This window comes from Puntigrus tetrazona, chromosome 6 (genome assembly GCF_018831695.1).
Source record: "Puntigrus tetrazona isolate hp1 chromosome 6, ASM1883169v1, whole genome shotgun sequence".
Classification (NCBI taxonomy): Eukaryota; Metazoa; Chordata; class Actinopteri; order Cypriniformes; family Cyprinidae; genus Puntigrus; species Puntigrus tetrazona.
In genome coordinates this window covers 2,839,770-2,858,729 of record NC_056704.1, presented here as the reverse complement: position 1 = coordinate 2,858,729, position 18,960 = coordinate 2,839,770, and the positions used below count along the sequence as shown (strand labels likewise).

Here is an 18,960-nt window from a genome sequence, read left to right as displayed (position 1 = left end):
CCTACTAAACTATTTAATGTCAGTGAAATTAATGCTACAGTAGAGTCAATACACACAGAAATCTGAACAGCCTCAAATTACTTTTCAGACACAGCAAGAAACAACAAAAGAACTAGACACTCAAACATAAACCAGCCATGATTCCATAGAAAAGGCAGGAAAACATGCCCTCCAAAAGTCCACAGATTCCACCCAAAGAAAAAAGTTACCCACGAATTTTCAGATAAGCAACTCTTCATTTCCTTCTGCAAGTCAGTAAAACAACTACAGAATCCTCCAGCACAGTATTAGATAAAAGCAGGTATCTACCACTGCTGCCTTAGAAATAAAAAGCCATCCAACCCCTGTAGAACATGTGGTGTGTCTGTTGAACAGCAAGTTGACAGTACAAAACTGACTCTGTAAAAGAAGAGAGCATCCAGGCCACAAAAACATTCAAAGTCAGATCAATGCTTTTCAAGCAGAAGAGATCATAGAGACTTCTTGGCTCAAGAAGTCAAGAAGGTTCCTTCTCAGACCACATAAAGATCCCAAAAGTGACCTCTGAGCTTTAAGGTAAAAACATTTAAGGTGCCTAAGGGAGAGAAGCCAGATACAATACAAGCAATCAGCATTAGAGCAAACAGTCATAGACACAGGAAAAATAATGTCTCTCAAGTGTCCACATGAGTCAGGGCGTGCTCAAAAATCCACCAGGGCTGAAGTGAAAATAGAGAAAAAAGAGGGAAATGAGACAAAACCCAGCATGACACCAAAATTGAGGTCCAGTTGAAGAAGCAAAGACAAACATCATTTATGAGCCACCACCTGTGGCACCACCACCATCAGTTGAGATACATCAAATACAACCAGCATTATCAACAGAGATACATCAAGGACAAGGGGAGACATCTGTCATTCAATCACATCAAGCAGGAGAGAGAGGAACACGCCCAGATTCATGAAGAGAGGATGGTCACTCAGAGCACAGTTCAACAACATAGCACCTCAACAAAAAAGTAAATTTCAAATCAAAAGCAGGTAGTGCCTCCACCATGCCTCCAAGCAGAGAGGGAGGCCATAAAACAGTCAGTGCAGAAAGATGAACAAAACAAAACAGAGATTACAAAAACAGCAGAATCTGAAATGAGTGCATCAATGATAACTGAAAGTTCTTATGCACAAAAATGTGAAGAAATTAAAAAATTGTTGTGTTATATCCAAGAGTTTGAAGGAACTACTGCAAAACTAAACCCAAAGTCATTACAAACTATGCTGAGATATCATTCCTGATTGGCTGGTTGGTTCTGAAGAGAAGGCTGATTTGAGCCAATCTCAGTACAACAAGCAAAAAATGAGAGAGGTTGTAATCTATTTGCAGAACCTTGCCCTGGCTAAACTACATTTTTTAGAGGGAAATTTGTCCGTTTCAGAGACAGCAAAAAGTGAGTCATCACAGGAAAAGAAAATAGTGGGTGGAGCCACACAGAAAATATCTAAGATTACTATTGGTTCAGCAAAAATAGAGTCTCAGAAGAAAGTAGTGGAGAGAAGAAGACAGAGAGCCAGAGTGAATCAAAGATATCAGAGCTCAAAATGCCACCTGAGCTAAGAAATGCGTACACCGCCCACTCATTCATCTGTATTGAGTCCACCAAGAGGACAGACTCTCCATTGCAAGTTACTCCTTCACCTCTCTCTTACAGGTCGGGCACCACACCAACACCTCCACCCTGATGGTCTGAAACACCAACACGCCTAAACCAGTCCACACCTCCCCTACAATGAGTGCGTGCTCTGAGAAGCTGGCTAAACTAAGAGATACCACAGCCAAACTCTCACAAGGCATGACTCACCACCCATGCCTTTGCCAGAGTACATGATAAAGGTCCAAACGGATTTGGAAGGGTCTCGCTCATCCAGCTGTTCAGAGATTACCTTTGAGACTCACATGATGGAATCATCCTTGACAGATGTCACAGATATCCATGGAGACTCTATGATGACTGTAAAAAGATAAGCAGAGTTCTTTGAAGAGGCTCAAAGCAGGAGGTCTCTCGCACATATATAATCATAAAGACCCTATTGACATCCCAGAGCGTCTTGGACCAGATACAGAAGATAATGAGCCAGAGATCCCAAAATCCATTGATGTCCATGAAAAGAATGTTAGAGGACTTGCCCAGGGTTGACCTGACAAAGCTTGTTAACAAATTTGAGTCTCCACAGGCTAAAGTTTATGTCCAAGGAGCCCATTGTGATTACTGAGAGACTGGGAAGTGACACAGAAGATGCTGGAATCTGAGAAGAAGTCATCTATGGTGGGAGGACATACCAAGCTTTGATATTAAAGCTCTCAAGAATGTCTTTGAAATGGGTGATCACGCCCACCAGTACCTAAGGGAAGAGAGAAGAATCTTGAAAAACAAGAGGAAGCACCTGACGGATTCTCTCAAACTAAATCTGTAACTGAGCACTTCTCCACAGTAGATGAGTTTGGAAACACTGTAACAGGCTTAAAGACTGAAACAAGCTCCCCACTCTGAGAGTGTGACAGCCCGTGGTGATCCACCAACTTATGCAGAAGTAGTAAGAGGGAATGTTTCCTGTCCTGGATGTTTCACCAGAGGCCTCTGCAGAAGAGTTACTAAAGAACTTCCAGCAGACATGGGCAGAGAGTGAAAATGTCTTCAAAACCTGGGCTTCACTGTGTCTGAGCAGCACAGATCACAGACTGTTTCACACCAACACCAGACTGTGGTCACCGGTAAATCTATGTGGCCGAGCATGGAAAGGTTAACAAGAGTGCAGAGTGATAACTAAAACGGTGTGTTTGCATTTGACAAATAGTGATGCTTTAGGCATTCCTGTCTGTACTTTTGTTTTGATCTTTTAGTTTGTGTTCATAATAGAGTGGTACTAAACTAGAGTGGTCAAAGTATGAGATATGAGTATTATTTTGTTAGAATTGATGGAATTTTTGTAGTATTGCCCATTATATATAATGAGACTGTGCTGAGGTCCTGATGTAATGTTTGCATTTGTATTGCGCCTCCTAAATTACTAAACTACTATACTAACAGCTTTCTTATTTATGTTTTTAAAATATCCTAACTTAACAACAACTGCTCATAAAAGCATAATGAAACTGTTTGTCCATGTGAGTCTGTGTATGACTGTGTGCTTACACATTTAAAAACATTTTCTGATGCTTGTCTCTCTCTGACAGAAAATACGGGTGCCAGAGTCCGAACTGTGTCGGGTATGTCGGAAGAGGGTGTATCCCATGGAGTCTCTCATAGCAGACAAACAAAACTTCCATAAAAGCTGTTTTAGATGTGCCCACTGCAGCAGCCAGCTAAGGTAGAGGTTTATTTTACATTAATCCTGAATGTTTTAATTTGTTACAGTGTAGAATAAGATGAAAAAGTTGTACATACATCTATGCACTTTTATGCAGCATTGTTTTTATGTGCCTTACTACGCGTTTCATCACAGTTTCAAAGAGAAATGTCCACTGAGTGGCTCTAAAACACGGGTTCAATATGTGAACCTCCAGCTAATTTTTATTACGTTGATATAGGCCAGTGGTTCCCAACGGTGTGCCATGCACTAAGGGATGCCAGAGATCTTTTGAGGGTGCCACCAAAATTTCAACAAAATTTTTATTAAGGCAGAATCAGTGTAAACAGTATTCTCATATCATCTAGGACTAGGTATAAGGTGTTGTTGCATGCAAACTCTAAATGAAACAAATAAATAAATAATAATAAAAAAGCTACGGAGATTTTAAATATCTATTTCCTTATAAAGGTGCCGGAACTTTTGAAAGGCTTTCTAAGGGTGCCTCAAACAAGAAAAAGGTTGGGAACCACTGATATAGGCTGTGTTTATATCCAGAGAATATGCTCTACACCAAATCCAACCCCTAAACAAATGCTGAAGCTGATACAAAAGCATTTTTGATACAACCCTGTCATTTCAACCCTCTTTCATGTAGATTTCATATGTTTGTCAAACCATGGTTACGCATGATTCAAAACTATCTATGAAAACCATAGATATGAAGCTGGATATTTGTGATGCAAGCATTCCAAAGCATCAGTTTTCAAATATCCCAGCATATTAATATTTCTTTGAAGTCACGTGATATTCTTCAAGTAATTGTGTGAAAATTATGCTTCATTAATCAAAACTCTGTAAATTTGTGTTAAAAAATAAGAGTTTTACTGCCACTGGTGTGTCTTTTGGAAACTGCAGTGATATGTACTTATTGCCACGTTTTTTGTCTCGCTAAAAGTGCACAAAGGTACATATATGCCATGGGACAGGTAGGATTTGGGTGTTATTGGTATGTGAGCTGTTGTAATACAGCCATCTAGTTTAAATCAGAATCAAATATGACATTTGTATATGGCTGAGACATCATATTTGTGCTTCTCTTTCTACTTCAGTCTTGGAAATTATGCTTCTCTCATGGACCGAGAATGTACTGCAAGCCACACTACAAACAACTTTTCAAGTCTAAAGGCAACTATGATGAAGGATTTGGAGAAAGGCCCCACAAAGAACTTTGGAGTACAAAGAATCAGAACAACTCATCAGAGACAAACAACATGAAAAACAACCCTGTCAATTTTAATGTCAAAGTAGCTCACAGTCCACAAGAAAATGACCCCAACATCACAGACAGCATGATTCAAGAAAAGACGCAATGATGACATTAAGAAGTCAGCGAATAAAAATGGCAGTTGTGTGGCCACCCTTAGTGATTCCCAAAAAGTCATTTAATTTGGAGGATGAAATAAGGTAGTCAAACCTGTCTGGCCCCCTCAAGTTGAATCAGAACTCTCAGGTAAGGATAATAATGAACCAGCAGTAAATAAGAAGCAAACTGCAATTACAAGTGGAAACTGTGCAGAAAATGGTGGAGAGCTTATGCCAGAAAAATCATCTACAGATGCTAAAATAGCTCAAGAGACAGAGAAGCCAACACCAAAACCTGAAACTGCAGAGGGGGAAGAGGATGCCAGTGAAATGGGCAAAGCCATTGAGCCCTCCAGCGAAAGCCAGCAGAGCACAGAGCAGAGAAATAACGAGACAGCTCAAGCAACTGAGACAAAAGAAGGAAGTGAAATGAATGGTCAAAAAGTTGAGGAGTTGGAGAATGGTGTCGCAGAAGGATCTAAGATAGAAAAGGAAAGTGACAAAGCAAATGACACAGATGAAACTGGTACTAAAGAAAGTGAAAAGAAAGTGCAAAGTGAAGTAAATGAGGGAGCAGAGGTAAAAGTGACAGTGATAGATGGTGAAATATCAAATGGCCAAACAGCCAATGGAAATGCACAACAATAATAATAATAACAGCAACCTAATATTGGACAACAAGGCCAGTTTGGAAGGAACTGATGAAATTAAAGAAGAACCCGAGCTGCTGGACTTCTTGTCAGGGCCACTTCCTGCTCAGGATCCATTTAAAGAAGAGGACAACAGTGAGATGAGGGCTTCTAACTTATTCCAACAGTTCCAAGACGACAGCTCTGTCTCATCACGTGCCAAATACTCACATGATATAAAAGAGGCAGAACAAGAACAGCTCAAAACTAAAACATTGGTTTGCACTGAGACAGATGACAACCCAAAGTTTAGTGCCTCACGTTTCTTAGATGACATATTTGCAGGTTTCGATGACAGTTCTAGTTTGTTTCCTGAATTTAAGGATGGCATTTGTAGCAAGGAATCAGCTTCATCTCAACTGGATGACCTTCTGGATTTTTGGAATAGAATCAAAAGGGGAGTTGGGCCAACACACTGAGGCGGAAATGAGGAAGAAGCCGCTCAATAAAAATGACACCAAAGATGCTGGGCTGCTGAGTGAAGCCAGCAGCCTCTGGCAGGATGAAAATGACTTCTTGTCCGTAGAGGATCAAATTAAACAGAACCGATATTATGATGATGACTGATGAAAAGCAATAATTAACACTGTTTAATCTGCCATACACTCATTTATACACAATCAAAGCTTCTGTCAACATCCTTTAGAACAGTATCAAAGCTCTGTTCATGGAGAGATGAATGTTAGCATGCTCGTATTGAATTTTATACTCAGCTCGCAGCAGACAGCACATTTAAACACAATCGGAACCTTTTAAAAAGTTTTATTTAAAGCACCTGGTGTGCAAGATAAATTGGGGAAATATGATAATAGTGTTTTTTTTGTTGTTGTTTTTGCTGTAAACATTTAATTCAGAATTCATGTATCTTTGCCTGTTTTCCATGCCTGAAAGTTAGCAGATACTCTTTTACTTTCTTTCTTGAACATTTATAAGAGGTTATTTCTGCTTTTGTTTGATAGAATTCTTGACAGACTGTCTGTCATAAGGTGGTTAGAATGAATTGTTTCTATTATACTGCTACTGCATTGAATAAAAATGTTTCTGGAATTATCTGTATAATCTTTTGTGTTTCATCAGCATCATGATCATTATTTTTCATATGAAAAACATGATCGATGTATAGCCAAAAAAAAGTTAATTAGTAGTGAGTTGAAAACCTACCTATAATTCAGTAGTCAATGGAATTAAATGCTGTTAAGATAACACTTTATAACTAGTTACTGTTCTGTAAACTGTCAATGGAATGAAGTATTTTGGTAATATTGCCTTTGGCTACTTATAGTTTTACAGAGTATCAAAGACAATAGCCACTTTACTTTTTTACTTCAGTACATTTGCGATGAGTAATGCAATTACTCCTTTCCATGTATGCTTTAGAAACGGCAGAGAATTCAATTCAAAATCACAGCAAACACTATAATTTGACTATGAATACATAATAACAATAATAAAAAATAATGATAATATAAAGTGGTATTGTGTATGTGCAGTAGCCTTAGTCTATTATGTACACTGGCCTAACCAATCTAATCTAAATAAGTTATTTACCTTGTAGTTACCATATAGTTTAATCCACAGTATGTAATTTTTAGTATATTAAAATTTACTATGTAATTTTTTAGTATATTATAAAAACATCGAGCGAGTTGCTGCTACGTATAATTACTCATAATGGTTTTTAAAGGGTCATGAACAGTGTTGCCAGATTGGAAATGTCCAAGTGTAGTTGAAAATTATTGCATTTGGAAGAAAATTGTCGTTCGTGAGGTAGCCTATGTATCTAGACCAACAACTTTTTAACACAACCTGCAAATTACCACAATAGATAAATAACAAGTGTACGTAAGTGGAAGGTCCAAACTGTTGATGGGGTCCGTTTGAGGTACAAATTTGATGGCGTCATCGCTGGCTTTGTCTATGTAAAATGTTTGTGTGTTCAAAATTTGCTAAATGTACACAAAGGTGAGTGCTTCTTAAATTCATCTTTCAAGTCGCCTTTTTGTCTTATCCCGAATCACTACGGTATACTTATAATAAGCGCTATAATCGAACTATTGTAGCCTGTTTGGGTCATGACCGCTGCGGAGTAACACATACCTGCGTGAATCGCCATAGACAAAAACTTGGAGAAGTAGCTCCGGTTGGAATGTTTTTCTTCCGCGGGATGCGTGCAATTCCGTTTATTAACCGCTAGAGCGCCCAAAATTAACATAGATAATGCTTCTTTTGGAAGCAGAGCACGGTAGGCATAAGATCCACAGCCAAGTGAGTTAGTTTAGAAGCCCTGTGATTAAAATGACCAGCATTTAAAAATACTAAATTATACTAAATTATCGTACATCATATTTTTTTTCCCATTAGTGATCGTACTTCGTACAGAGGTCTAGTTATCGTATGCATGTATGGCAGCACAGTCATGAACCCCCTCTTTCAGCACCGGCTAACTCTTACTGCAGTACCATAATAAAAAGAATAGATATTTTTATAAATATATATTTTTTCAGATATTTTTATAAATATATATTTTTTACACAAGTACAAATAATACAAACTTTACATAAAAAGAGGTGATATTATATGTAAAGCACCATTTATAACAATACAAAATTGCGACATCATCACAATGAAGATTTTAAACCCGGAAGATGAAAATATCTAAAAACATTTAAAATGATCCGATTGTAGCAATCCAACAACCTAATTTATCCATATAGATTAAAAATAATAGTTAAATAACTTTGTATAGTTAAACAACAGTCAAATACTGTTAAAGTTGTTAAACTCAGAATAGATTATACATTTTAAGATATATATATATATATATATATATATATATATATATATATATATATATATATATATATATATATATATATATATATATATGTGTGTGTGTGTGTGTGTGTGTGTGTGTATTTTAATATTTGATAGGTGTGAGGTATCTTGACCCGTGTTTTGTGGAGAGAGGTTGCAGTATGAAGTGGAGAATGTAGGATGGTCAAGTGAGCAGCAGGGTAGGTTAGCAGCACTGATTCGCCTTCTGCGGGCGGGCTCCTGATTGGACAGCGCTCTATAACTCGCCGCAGCGCACCACCTCGCAACCATTCGACCGCTCGTTCGATACGCCGCGCGTTCGCATCGTGCTCTGAAGAAAACTGGCAGGATTTCACGAATGCAGAGAATCTGCCCGAAAAGGTAGGCTCGCGTTGCGTTGCCTCGTTGTCCATCACCTAGCGTGTCGAGCGTCTGCGTTTGTGCAGCGTCCTATTCTTTAAGGTGACAGATACCTCGCTCCAAAGAGTCATGTGATGTTATGTTCGGCTTTTGGGGGAAAAGGAGCGATGCATAAAGCGTGCTTTGCGTATATTTTGGATCCATTACCAGGCGACCATCATTTAATCTGTAAATATTGTAAAACGTGAACGCTGTGATATAATACAGCCTATACGTTTTATAATACAAAGTTAGGCTATGGCGATTTTAACGTTTGCTTTTTAAAAACGTAATTGTTATGTAAACCGTTGGCATGCAATTTAAGAGACCATGCAAGACTATGGTATACTAGTAACTAGTGGGTAGCTACAAGTACTAATGAATTAAATTCTATCTTAAATACTGTCCCTATAACGAGTGTCTATTGTCACTAGTAACATCTGGCAAATGTTGCTTTTGATATCAACTATATACTTGTTCTACAACCTGTCTAAGTGAGCCTACTAGTAATTATTAGTCAATATTACTACTTAATATTTAGTTAGGCTGTTTTTAGTTAATGGTCACACCCTCTTATGAATAACATATCTCAGGGATGGGCAACTTCAGTCCTGTCCTGCAGAGTTTAGCTCCAGCCTTAATGAGATACACCTGAACCATCTAATCAAGGTCTTCAAAATCACTAGAAAGCTACAGGGAGGTGTGTTTGATTAGGGCCGAGCTAAATACTGGAGGACAGTGGCCCTTCAGAACCGAAGTTGCCCATCCCTGATCGTGTATGACTTGGCTTAAGTGTTTAAGACCATCACACATCTTTTTTTAGTGTTTCTGAATAAATAATGCAAGTCTAAAACAATCTCTAAATTTACCACTTCCTCCCAAAAACGTGTGTTATCATCATCTTCCTTCATATTCCACAAAACGTGGACATATATGGTTTAATTGGCTTAATTGTTGTTTTTCGTGACCCTTTAAAAGGATTGTTCATTCAGAATTTGGAAATTTTATTCACCTTAATTTCATTCCAAATCATAACATTTTTTTAGCTGATTTGACAAAATTAGACCCCATTGACAACAAATTGTCAGTAGTATAATCAGTATTGCGCACATCTCTGATTGGTGCTATTATTATTTCAGAGTTTTGTTTCTGATTGATGTTAAGTACCTGGTTTAGAGCGTTTTGATATGAGCACTGCTATCCATCATGTTTGCCGTTTGAAACGCTTATAGATCTTACCTCTGTCAGTCTGTTACCTTTTGTTTAATGGAGAGAGATTATTTTTTCATGAGGCCAGGGCCCTCTCCTAATACTGTCAGCTGTATTTTTTTGCCATGATTTGGATGGTTGACATGCTTTTGATTATGTTCTTTGGGAATTAATTCTGCTGATCTAGCTATCGCACCCTCCTGCATAAACCAGGAAACTTTTGAGGATACTTTAAAGTTGTACTGTAGCTATTTTAAGTGCGCGTGAGGGCATCCTTTAACGTTGACTTTTCCATGAAATAGTCATGACCCTTAATACGCCTGGCCCTTATCCTGAGGCCCTGATAATGTATGTCTACTGCAGCTCCTAAGATCTTGTGTAATTGCACATCTATAACACAGTGATGTGATGCATGCATGATTGACATTTATTAGGCTTTCTCAACGTTGACCACAACACATCTCCTTATTGACGCACAGTATAGTATAAATAGATCATCAGTGTTTTTGTTTTTGCATATAGTGATATTTCATAGTCGCTGTGAGAGGTATACAATCCAATTAATTTGACTCCGCCCCCTGACTTTTTTGTTCCTGAGAAATAAGTTTACTGCAGCGCTGCAATATAATGTCATCGTATTAGTGTGTGTGTGTGTGTGTGTGTGTGATTTCTGTAAGTAGAGCAGCTTCTCTCTGAGCTGAGGGAGAACAAACCCACTTGCATACCAATCACATTTTCTTGTTTAAGCATCTCTTATTCACATAAATATTTAAATAGTGGAGAGTGTCTTATTTCTGAAGTGCAGTTGAAACTGTCCTGGTTTAAATCAAAGCAGTTATTAGACGGAACCCAACAGGCTGCCATTGAAACGGAATGGAAAAGTTTCTGACCACTTAAACATTTGCATTTGATTCATCGCTTCTGACTGATTTAAAATGTAAAAATGTAAACTTTGGGAAAATGTAAGTGTTAGTGTGGGATTCGAACTGAACTGACTGCTAATGTGTTGTTTCCTTTTTTTAATTGTCAGTTAATTTCCGTGAATTTAAGTTGCATTTGTTGTCAGAACTGTGTATGTCGTGTAATTTTATGTTATGAATTACCCCAAAAATGTTGTCATACAGACATTTTGAAAATAAACATCATTATATATATATTTATTATATAACATATTAATAAAAAAGTTTGCAATACCACATAAAATATATTTGCTATTTGATTTATTATATTTGCTATTTTATTTGATTTACACGCAGTTTATTAGCTGCATCTATGCTCACTTTTAGGGGGGTCTGCGTGTAAGTTATGGTATGGTAATATGGTAACCACAAGCCTGATTTAATTTGTACTGTAAATGGACAAAAGCCATGCTAAAATCCCACTGGAAATTCTTGTGGGAATCTATGGCAAATTAGCCTTCCAGGTTTGGCCTACAATTGATGGCATGACTGTACAGCTCTACTACAATTAAACATCCTGTGGCGTGTGGCCAAATCAATTCAAATTCCAACTCATCAACAGAAATGGATATTCCTGGAAAGAACATCTTGCCAACAGCGGCGTGTTTTAAAATGGTTTATAGTTTTAGGTATAATTTCTATAGTTACGTAATATTGCATAATTATCATTTTAATTTTGGGCAAACAATAGGAGCGATCTTAAAAAAAAAAACGCCAGGGCTGCGAAAGATCATACATACACACGCTGCCTCAAGATTTATCATTAGCAAGTGAAGCAGTGCCAGCCATCTGTTTATTGATCAGTAAATCACAGAAAGCCTTGCGTTAGCAAACACAATTATACACATGACAAATATGCAGCCACTGAACCGAGAAATATGGTTTAGACTCTGGCAGACGTTATTTACTTTTCATTATAGATTGAGTCAAAAACAGAGAAGAAGGCTAGACAGCACTGACTATGATTGAGTTGTTTTAATGTTCATTTTTCTTATTTAAATAGCAAAAATGTATTTTTATGTAAAAAAATTAAAAACTAAACGTGAAAATAATTCATATTACGTGATTTTTGCTTAAAGGATCGCACCATTTACTGCAAAAAAAAACTACAAAGATATAGATGAAAACATTTTTGCAGTGCATTTACTAAAACTAATTAAGTTCTAGTGGCAGTAATGGTCAGTGAAAGCACCATGATAGTATTTCCACACACCATACTTCTCTCTCTGACTGACTGAATCTGTTGTGAATCAAATTATACTACATTTGCCAGAGCCTAAAACATAATAATCCCCTCCATCAGTATTCAGCTGCCTGTATGTAAATGGCAGTGTCCAGTTAGTGTAGTCTGTCTAAGACAGGTATGTGCATCTACCAACCCAGAAAACATGAAGAAAAAACAACCCAGTCATATTTTTTGGTAAGCAGCTCAGATTTAACTCCCTCTGTGACATAGATAGGGCATCTTATAATAATATTAGCTCCCTTAATCTGCTAGTTTCTGCCCACAGCGCTGCCATTTTAACACCTGGATTAGAAAAACTTAAATATAAGGAGGTCTAAAAGAGTTTTAGAGTCTTTGTATTTCTTTTGCTTTTGACCATCTTATATTTAAACCACAAATAAGAAGTTAGGGTTTCAGCTGCATCTGTCTGAGAAGGAAAAATAAAACGGCAGAGATGGATTTTATTAGGCTTTCAGTGTGCTCTCATTATAAAATAACTATAATAAAGTTTACTACTGCTAACAAATAGATTTTTGGTCAAAAACAAGCCAAAATTATTATTATTTTTACTTCTGCACAGTTGGTACAAATACATTGGTTATTGGTCAAAATAATTGGAAATTTATGAAAAATATTGGACGTATCCCTACTTTTTTTATGAAAAAATTGGGGATTTGGGCAGTTGTGCTCCAAAATGACAAAACGTATTATAAAAGTAAATAATTTAATTATATATTGATTCATCAAAATATAGAAAAGGTATTTGTAAAAAGCCGTTAGTTAATTAAATGAATATTGTATGGGTTTGGGATGACATTAGTGTGAGTCAATGATGACAGAATGTTTATTTTTGGCTGAGCTATCCCTTTTAAGGTTAAAGTAGAGTGACAAAAAGCTATAAAACAATCCTGGATGTATGTTTTTTAGGTTAATGACAATTTTAAGCATATATGCAAATTTACTGTTAGAGGGAGAGAGACACACATTCATAAAAGTGATGCTCCACTTCGTTTTGTCCAAGTACAATGCTGAAGGTTAATTACTGCATTTAGAACTGTTTGACTGGATGCCCCATGGCAACAGCAGAGTATCCCACAGCAACGGAAGACAGATGCTGTATTCCAAAAAGCAAAATGGTGCCATCACTTGGATGAATAATTACCAACCAAAAAGATGGTGGATACAGAACTGAAAAATGTGAATGTATGTGTATGTGAGATCATGTATAAAGCGTGCACGCGTTGACATTTATGTTTTATGACGCGTAATGGTTTTTTATACTGTACAACCTGTATGTACTATTGTCGTACACCAACCATACACCTAAACCTACCCCTTACAGCCTTTTTAATTTGAGCACATTGGCAGCGTCCTCATGAACCATCTTCAAATTATAATACCTCTGTCATACTCATGGCACTAAACAAATCTGTGTCCACATAAACCACAATTCCCACACTTTTATTTAAAAAAGTATAGGCTATCTAAATCAATGTGTGTGTGACTGCAGAAGTTGATCTTTAGCTTCCGTACTGTGGCATTTGCAGTATTTGCATGTATCTGACCTTTCTAAAGGAAAGGAAAAGGAGGCTGGTGTTGATCTGAAGCAAAGAAGGGGGAATCAAGATAAAGAAAAGATTATGTTTGTGTAGTGGAGACTCCTGCTTACCCATCTTGTAAAAACAAGGACCAAAAACTCATCTTTCTCTATCTCGCTGCCCTCTCTCTCCCCCAGGCTCCATGCTGTTTCTATTTGATGCACGTATTAATGAACACGTAACAATAATATTGTGAAATATTACTACAATTTGCATTCTACTACAAATATACTTCAAAATAGAAATTATTAATGGACAAAGTGGAATTTTACACCAGTCTTTGGTGTTACGTGATCCTTTAGAAGTCTTTTTTTAAACCTATTTCTTATTTGCTGATTTATTATCAATGTTGGAAACCATTCTGCCGCTTAATATTTTTGAAACGTGATACTTTTGAAACGTAAAAAGTTAGAAAGGAAAGCATAGTAAAATGTACAATTGTTTTGTAAAGCTTGGGGTCCGTATGTTGTTGTTTTTTTCTTAGTTTTTTTTTTCTTGAAAGATGTTACTTTTATTCAGCAAGGATACGTTAAAGGGATTTTAAATTATAGTAAAGGCTTATTTTTATTTGAATAACTGTATAAGATATCTCTTCACAAAGGCTGCATTTATTTAAAAAAACTAAACAAAACAAAAATGCGAAATTATAATAATACATAAACTCCAACTTCCTTATTTCAGCTAGTTTTCCAAACTAGAGCTTAACAAAACTATATAGACATATTTTAAAAATACACACACACAAACATATATATATATATATATATATATATATATATATATATATATATATATATATAGTCTAAAAATTTATGGTTTGTGAATTGTGTCTGTTATTATGTTTAAGATGCTTTATACTGACAAAGAAAAGTCATTCCTGGATCTAATCAAGTTTCATAGAAACAATACTTAACAGGCCAGAAAGAAAGGGATGAGTCACTTTTCTCTCCCAAATGAGGTTCTGGGGGAGCTGAGGGGCCCACAAATCGCCTCTGGTCCTGCTGTTGGAATCCTTCCCAGACGATTGCTGCTGCTGATGTTGTTTGTTTATCGTCTTTTGTGTCTTCAGGTGCAAAAATTCTGCTGAAGTGCCATTTTATAATAGAGACAGATAGATCTTTTTACCAGGTCTGCCTTTAGTTTAAAGCCCCACCCGTAATACTACAACCTTCTGTTTATGTGTGTTTTCAATATGTAGGGTATTTTTTGTATTCTGTAATAGTATTCTTGATTTATAAATAAATAATAATAATATATGACAGCATCTCCAAGATGCTTCAAGAAACCTTCCTGCAAAGCTACAGCACTGTTAAGTTTAGGCACTTGGTGTAAAAATGCTGTGAAATGAGGATGCTGTCAAATATAATGCATGATTAGATTTTCTTTATTAGTTAACTTGTATGAACTAAATTAAATCAACATTTGTGTGACCATCCTTTGCGTTTAAATCAGCTTAGGTGCACTTGCACATAGTTTTTCAGGTAGCTTTGCAGGCAGGTCACTTAAAGCATCTTGAAGACATTGCCACGTTTTTTCTGGATTGCCTGTCATCTGTCTGTTTGCTCTGTTTCTTCATGTCATTCCAGACAGACTGGATGATGATGATGATGATGATGAGATCAGATCTCTGTGTGGAGCACTGACTGTTGTCAGACTGCTTAAGCAAACAAAAATCTCACTAGATTATTATATTTCACCACTGTGTATGTATTATCTGTCTAATCATTCAGATGCAATACGGTAACCGGAGAGACCAACATGCTGTGAGGGCTAAATATAGAATGATGATCATGTGATATCAGTAAAGCACATGTGCGCATTACAATTCATACGATATTCTGCTACATTTACGCCTATATATTTCTGTTTTTCTATTTTAGACTCGCAGAAGTGGGATCTGGAAAGAACGCTGTCATATGCAAAGAGCACGTCTCGGCTTTCTGTGACCTACAGACAAAGAGACATCCTGCAGTACCTGAACTGAGAAGCATCTCTGTCCACTCCACCCTATATGCTTTTATTAATGGTGTCAGAGCAGACGCAATGCGGTGATGACCCACAGTGATAGAAGGTCAATCATTGGGAAGTGGATGCAAATCTCAGCACAATTGGAGTATAGAACCTTCTAGAAACTATTTGACTTTTTTTGAATGGCTAAGGTAGGATATCTGTGTCATAATTATAGGAGAAATGCTAGCAAAGATTATTTGTTTTAAATCTTTTTATGAACCTAAATCAGAAAACAAGCAGTAATAGCAAAAGAGACTCTAATAAATACATAATCTATTAATACTTTTAGTATCAAAAAGTATCAGTTGAATAAATAATCATATATTCAACTGAATCATTTTAAGTCATCCCCTAATTTAGAACCATTGATATAGAATGTAAATATGAATAAAGAGAAAGCCTTCTTAGTCCTTTTTCTATAACTGCACATGAAGGAATAGTTCTATCTTTTTAAATCACAAGAAATGATTGGTAGAAAAAAGCCTTTAGGGAAAATATTAGGTGATGTCTGTGTTTCTGTAATAAATGCTTCTGAGCAGAACTAAACCAGCACTGACATCAAAAGATGGATGGTTTGTGCTCAGCTGAGCAATGCTTTCCAAATAACTACACGTGATTGGCCCCCGTGGGCTAAACGCAGGTGATCCAGCCACTGACGAGATGCCATCGAAGGTGTCATGCCTGTATTTGCTGACTGTGGTCTGCTGGGCCAGTGCTCTGTGGTATCTCAGTGGCTCTCGGCCCTCAACCACCTACGTAGGTCAGATGACCTTCACCGCCCGCAAACCGCTGCCGAGGATCTCGAAGAACGACACGTTCAGCAATATCCGAACGCGTGCTCTGAACCCCCACAATTTCAAGTTCCTCATCAATGAGCCCAACAAATGTGAAAGCACAACGCCCTTTCTTGTTCTCCTCATAAGCACCAACCACAAGGAGTTCGATGCCCGCCAGGCGATCCGCGAGACGTGGGGAGATGAGAACACGTTCGCGAAGTTCGCATTTTGACTCTGTTCCTTCTTGGGTTCAGCACCGAACCTGTCCTCAACCAGATGGTGGAACAAGAGAGCCAGATCTTCCATGACATCCTAGTCGAGGACTTTGTGGATTCCTACCACAATTTGACCCTGAAGACTCTCATGGGTATGCGATGGGTGTCTACGTTCTGCCCAGCGCAATACATCATGAAAACGGACAGTGATATATTTGTTAATATGGACAATTTAGTGTTTAACCTTCTAAGACCAAACTCCTAAACCAAGGCGACGCTTTTTCACAGGTCATGTGATAAACGGAGGACCCATACGGGACGTTCACAGCAAGTGGTTCATGCCCAGAGAGCTTTACCCCGACAGCAGGTACCCACCTTTTTGCTCTGGCACTGGATACATCTTCTCTGGAGACGTTGCAGAGCTGGTTTATAAGACCTCGCTCCATACTAGACTCCTACATCTGGAGGATGTTTATGTGGGACTATGTCTGCGGAAACTAGGCATTCATCCTTTCCAGAACACTGGATTCAATCATTGGAAAATGACCTACAGTCTCTGCCGCTACCGAAAAGTCTTGACTGTGCATCAGATCTCACCAGAGGAGATACTGAGAATATGGAACGATATGTCCAACAAGAAACACCTCAAATGTTAGTGTTTTCGCTGATGTGTGATAATGAAAATATGGTTATGTATTGGTATTCAAGGAACACTCCACTTTTTTTTTTTAAATGGGCTTATTCTCCAACTCCCCTACAGTTAATAAGTTTAGTTTTACCTTTTTTAAATCCAATCTTCAGGTCTGGCAATAGCACTTTTAGCATAGCTTAGCATAGATCATTGAATCCAATTAGACCAGTAGCATATGATTAGGAACTATACTCTCATTCCGTTGTAATAACCGAGGATGTGTACTGCGTGTGCTGCGGGCATGATACGGCAGCAAACTTCCCTGATTATTACTCCGGAATGAGAGTATAGTTCCTAATTATATCCGCCTAGAAAATTTCTGCTAGTCTTAGTACACAATATAACTACAGAAGAGTCAAGATTTAAATAGGAAAAATACTAAAACACTGGTCATTTTTGATCGCGATGCTACTGGTCTAATTGGATTCAGTGATATATTCTACACTATGCTAAAAGTGCTATCGCTAGACCTGGAGATCGGCTCAAGGGATTCAAAAATGGTAAATTTCAACTTATTAACTGAATTGGAGAATGAGCCTATTTCCTAAAAAAAAAAAAAAAAAAAAAAATGTTTGTTACCCTCCAAGTCTGATACAGCAATATACTTGCAACACAGACCACACTCATGAAACCCATTTCAGACTGTAGAGCAATATATGCAGGGTCAAAGTAAATTCACAAGGTATTTGCTATGGTTATGAACTGATGTTTTTGGCCTTACATACTTATAAACATTATTCATATACCAGGCCACTGTGAAATGCTTTATATTAACAATTCCAACCTACAAATAAACACACAGTATTGTGAGAAGTAGCAATGCAGTATGTACTATCTATCTCAAAAGTCTCTGCCATAAACTACATTTATTCTGTATATCAATCACTTAAAATTAATGGTAACAAGAATAACCCATGAGAATGCATATTGATGTGTAGTTTAAGCCTTTGCAAAGCAGTAGACCTCAGTTTTGTAATTGGAGGTAGGATATTTATTTTTATTTTTATTTTTTTTTAGGTTATAATTAAATAATGGATGCAAAAATAGACGGCACACATACACTTTAATTTTGCATGCAGTGCTCACTTTTTGTAATTGTATTTGTATTATTTAAATTGTGTATTTGATTATATACTTTTTTAAATATAATTGTTTCTGTAAATATTTACTTCATTTATTTTTTTCTGTAGAGGTTTTGCACCAAAATTTAATTTGTGACTATTTGCCAAAAGGGTACAGTACAATTAAAAGGGTACAGTACAATTTCATAGCAAGATTAACATATTATTTAAAAAATAATGAACATTTAATAGCTCACGATGACCTCTTTAACATAAAGAGCTATGCAAAATACTCCAAGCAATCAGACTAAATTTAAATCGCCCAAGCATATTGTAACCTCATAATATCACTGCAACAAAAATATAAACTTTTTCATTTTTACAATAAGTAGGTACTTTGTATTTTTGATGACCATCTTGAGTGACTGTGCTGCATTACTGTATATTTAACCATTTGATTGTGCTGATGAATGAATGAATGAATGTAACAGGATGGGATTACATCTGTCCTATAATGTAATGAAGAATAACAAATTACATATAGCACATGACAAGGCCATGCTGAGACCATGCACTTTATTTTGTATCTGAAAACTCATGGACAGGCTCGTTTTACACTGCTAACTGT

General features: G+C 37.0%; 2 pseudogenes; both read left to right on the top strand.

Annotated features, from left to right (window-relative positions):
- Positions 1 to 2,601: 2,601 nt before the first annotated feature.
- Positions 2,602 to 6,422, top strand: LOC122347548 (annotated as a pseudogene).
- A 9,052-nt stretch (positions 6,423 to 15,474) lies between these two features.
- On the top strand, positions 15,475 to 17,716 carry LOC122347454 (annotated as a pseudogene).
- The last annotated feature ends 1,244 nt before the right edge of the window (positions 17,717 to 18,960 follow it).